Below are 5,178 nucleotides of genomic sequence, written 5' to 3' on the forward strand. Positions count from 1 at the left end.
CTCTGGGCTGCCCCTGGACCCGCGGTGGTGCGATTTATTTAATTAATCATTTATGTGCCTTTAGGGCAATCAGAATAGTAAGGCCTTTCCCGCATGTGTGTACAGCAGTTGTGCAGCCTTGCTGTACGGGTACAGGCGAAGCGGCACRGATAGAGAGTGACTTTGACCGACATATGTTTGCACGTGGGAAGGATAATAACCTTTCCCTAATAATGATAATCGTTAAAATCTTAATTAATGCAAGGTTTGGTTGGATACACTCCTTTTCTGTTTGAACTGTTGTCGCAAGCATAACAAAATGCTGTCTCTGTTGCGCCTTTGGTGTAGGAAATTAAACAGCTGCTTGCTTGTGTTATGTGTTTTTGGTAGTTGGAGACAAGCCTGTAAGTGGTCTAAAAGCCTCGGCTGGAGGACTGGAGCGTGTGAGCAGGCTCCTCACCGATGCGCATCGGTTAAGGGGCCTCTGGGGGACTTTGCTGGTTCCAGTTCTTCGGGTATATGGGATGTTCAGGATCCAGAGCTCTGAATCTCGCGTGCTCTGTAAATAATAATGAAAACAGTGAAAGGAAATCTCTTTTTATTTGTGATTTACTTTTATAAATGTAGTATATTTTTAGGGATAAACCAGAAAGTTTATCCAAAGATAGATCACTGGAGCTTTGTTTATCGTAGGACTACCAGTGTCATTCCGTTCTAACGCTTCGCTGCCAACGTTCAAGGCAGATCAGGCTGTAGCAGAAGATAAAAATGTACTCCCTGCAGTACTGTTCATTGTGGAAAGGCATAGGGAGCCTTTCTTCACAGAKAGAGTTCCCTAGATTCATCCTCCAGCTGATGTGCCAGAAAAAGAAAAAACTAATAAAACGAGCAATACCAAGTTGCAAGACATGGAAGTATTTACTTAATTCTAAAGGGGTTCAAATATAAAGTGCTGAACTTACTGTCCTATGTGTTAAGGTTTAAATTAGGTGGAAGGAGGGTAGCAAATGTGATACTTTCCCTTAAAGAGGGATTCCAGGACTGTGCTATGGAAATAGATTTCCTTGTCAAGCAAACTAGTCCGAAACTGGACTATGGATAAATATGATATATGATGGCAGAGTTAATGTGGGTGTCAAGTCATTTATCACAAAACTTTAAGAGTTCTCTGAACTGGTTGGTATAGTTTGGATTTTCAAGAGCTTTCAACAAGGTCCATTGCACAAAGCTTTTACTTTCCTTAAACTGTTAGAGGATAAGAGAGCTGTTTTCTCATTGATAACTGCTTAAAAGTTTAGGAATAGAGTGTGAATGAATGCAGAGTTACCAGCTGAGTCTTCTAAGAACAAATAAAATTCAAAACACTCGTAAATGGTTTAGAAAAGGAGAGTGGGAAAGTGAGGTGAAAGCATTTATGGAAGATACACATTTTTTCAGGCTGCATGAAAGGAGTTGTGTTTGAGAGATCATTCTGCAGCTTTTCAGTGATTTAAAAACAGCTGAAATTCAGCAAATAAAATGTTAGAATATTTTGGGATTTTTTTTTTTAAAAAAATCACTGTGCTATTGCACAACCAAAGCTAACCTGTATCTTGAGTATCTTCAGTGGTGCTGGTCACTCCCTCTTAGCAAGGGTATAACAGCAATGTGGAAAACTTACACAAAAGAACAACACAAATAATCAAAAGAATGAAGCAGCTTCCGTATAAGAAGTGATGAAATTAAGATTTTTTTTTTTTTTTAGGCTGCAAAGAAAATGAGTAACCTAGTAATGGTCTCTAATATTATGAATTACATGAGGAAGATGAATGATTATGGTTGTCTCATAACACAAGAAGTACCAACAGCTAGACAAATTAGCAGGTAGTAGATTTAAAACAATCAGAATTAAGTATTTTTTTCACGCAAGTCAAAATTACAATTTTAACCCGTTGCCAAGATTTTATAACAAAAAGATCCAAAAAAGGGGTCCGCTAACCCCTTATACAAAGAGTGTGGATCAGGTGAAGAATGCAAACACAAATGGCCTCATTAGAACCTCTGAATCCAGGCTGCYGGGCCATGACGGGGAAGGAATCACTCTGTACTTGTCTTAGTTTTTATACTACATCTTGCAGCATCTGTCATTAGTGGCTGTTGGGAAAAGGACAGTAGGCAAGGTAAAGTTTCACAGGAATATATATTCTGCCATAATAGGGTCTCCCCMAAAAAAATTTTAACAGTGGGTTAGCCATCCATCTGGATGCTATCTCTCTTTCATAGGTGTCTAGGAATATGAAGGAAATGAAGGAGAACTGCATATGAATAAAAAGTATTGAAATTCATTTTGTGACTTTTTTTTCCCAAGAAGTTTTAACTTCAATACCTGAAGAAAGTGATATTCCAAAGTTTACATTAGTTGAAACAGCAACTACCTGATTAATGGAGAAARTTAGATTGAAATAAGACATTCATTGAAATTAGACATGTCATTCATAAAGTTAAAAATTTCTGATGATCGTGACCAGATATTGGTGTCATATAAGGCGTATAAAAAGTGACCAAGGCCACAGCTAGCTTTAGATAGAAATTATGCGTTAAGTCAAAATAGTTGTTATTCCACTGTCATCTATAATTTACAGAACAAAACTTACACCGTAGAWGCATGTTGACACTAGGAGTTTCTGTTGTTCAGTTGTCGCTGTTTTCAAGGGAAGAGTTTGTATGTGTGCATGGATGTTAAGGCTTCTAGTTTGTTGTACAGTGATTTTTGCCTCAACAATTCAAATGAGGAAGGTTGGTCAGAGATTCTTCTTTCTGTGGGACAAGCATGGAAGTGCTAAGAATTTCCAAGAGAATGTAGGGGGTTTTTTAGTGTTTTTCAGGGGAGCTAAAGTGGTAAGGTGGTTAAAAAAGAACAGTAAAGTGGTTAAAAAAAAAAAAAAAAGGCTAGAAGCACAAAAGGCACATAAAGACTGCTTTCATACAATTCCCTGCTTCTCATTAACCCTAAGTAGGAGTGAAAATACTAGTAATTAGATTTTGTTTGCTGTGTGTCTGTATTTTTAAGATTTTGTATGATTGGTAATTGGATAACTTTTTTGGTAGTTAGCCTAGTTTATCTCTTTCGATTTAGGAATCATGTTTTGTCGATTGCTKTCTATTTTTTTTCTCATGGCAATCCTGAAAAATTCATGAGGCGTTGATTAAAGTCAAGAATGTGTGTGCGTTTTGTGAAGTTGTTTTAGGGTAAGGCTTTAGTTAATGCTCCATTTTTTTAAATCTGATTGACTTCAGTTAATTGTGGCTTCAATCTTGCAAATACATGTTTTAGATTGCACTTYCCAGTAGAATTTGCCTGTATAAAAGTTATTTGTAGGAAAAAAATGCTGGGCTGGATTGTGGTAGCCCAAATTCATGTTCAGTGGTACAATGGAAGCTATYATATTTAAAGGCCATTTAAAACTTTTGCAAAAGTTTTAAAGTTAATTTGCATGCAGCTTCAAAGCATTAATTTGACTGAATGTTTGTGTAATAGCCAGTGGAGTTAGATAGCACTGTGTATTTTGAGTTACTATTGTATTTCAAAGGTATAGTCTTGAACCTTGTTGGAAAGGTTCTCCTGCACSTAGGGAGAAATAACTCTATACACCTCTAAAGTCTAGGGATTGACATGCTGGAAGGCACCTCTGCAGAGAAGGACTTGGGRGTTTTGATGGACAGCAAGCCGACCATGAGCCAGCAATGTGCTTTTGTAGCCAAGAAAGCCAATGGTCTCCTGGGGTGTATTAGGAAGACTGTTGCCAGCAGGTCGAGGGAGGTGATCCTGTCCCTCTACTCAGCCCTGGGGAGGCCTCATCTCGAGTACTGTGTCCAGTTCTGGGCTCCCCAGTCCAAGAGAGACATGRAGCTACTGGAGAGAGTCCAGCATAGGGCTACAAAGATGCTTAGGGGACTGAAGTATCTGCCCTACGAGGAATGGCTGCGAGAGCTGGGCCTCTTCAGCCTGGGGAAGAGAAGACTGAGGGGGGATCTTACCAATGTGTACAAGTACCTGAAGGGAGGGTGTCAAGGGGATGGGGCTGCACTCTTTTCAGTGGTGCCAAGCGACAGCACAAGAGGCAGTGGGCATAAATTGAACAACAGGAAGTTCCACCTGAATATGAGGAAAAATTTCTTCCCTGTGAGAGTGAYRGAGCACTGGAACAGGYTGCCCAGAGAGGTTGTGTAGTCGTCTTCTCTGGAGATACTCAAACCCCATCTGGATGTGATCCTGTCTAACATGCTCTAGRTGATGATGCTTGAGCAAGGGGGTTGGACTAGATGATCTCCAGAGGTCCCTTCCAATCTCAACCATTCTGTGATTCTGTGAAATAACTCCTTGTTTAAAMTTTTGCATTCTTAGAATAGTCACTGATTACCATGTTTATTTCAAATAATTGTGAACAGTTGGAATTCTGCCTCTTTGAAAYAGAGGTATACTTTCTCACAGTAGACAATCTACTATGAAATGTAATGTGTTCAGGCACTAAATGAAGACTTTGAAATTCCACAAATTCAATAGAAAAAACATAATACTGAGGAATTATAAACTAAATGAGCATAATAAAATTCAGAGAAATCATACTCTTTGTATAACTATACCTTAGTATATATAAGTGCAACATAATAAAATGTAATTTTTTGGACAGATATTGTAAAGCATGGAGGAACTTCACAAAATGATCCATTTTGTCTACAGAATGACATTTGAGTTTCTTTTCTCAGTCTTTTTTAAAGATGAAGTTCTTATTAATGGTTAAGAGGAATGTATAGTGTATTAAAAAGAAAGTGATTCTTTAGCTGCTGTTTTATTCAAGTAGTTCATCTCTTATGTAACACTGGCATTTCTGGATGCTCTCTTTTGCCTGTAATCTCTGATCTACCATCTCAGCTGCTGTTTCACTCTTTTTTCATTCTCCACCCTCATCTTCCCTTAACAACTTCTAGTTGTGTGTTTAAAGAAAGACATCAGACATTAGTAATGCTCCTAATGACTTTCAGAAACTTTCTGGCAGATGAAATAGTAAGATATTCAGTAAGATACTCAGTATTGAGAGTTAGGAAGGAGTTAGGAAAGAAAGTCTAATTCTGTGACCTAAAATATTATCTGTATATGTGCGTATGTTAAAATCATTTTTATACTGTGCATCATGTTTGGAATGTGATTTCAGTAAGCAT

The sequence above is a fragment of the Rhea americana genome, unplaced genomic scaffold (genome assembly GCF_003343005.1).
Source record: "Rhea americana isolate MKP2758 unplaced genomic scaffold, rheAme1 scaffold_32, whole genome shotgun sequence".
NCBI lineage: Eukaryota > Metazoa > Chordata > Aves > Rheiformes > Rheidae > Rhea > Rhea americana.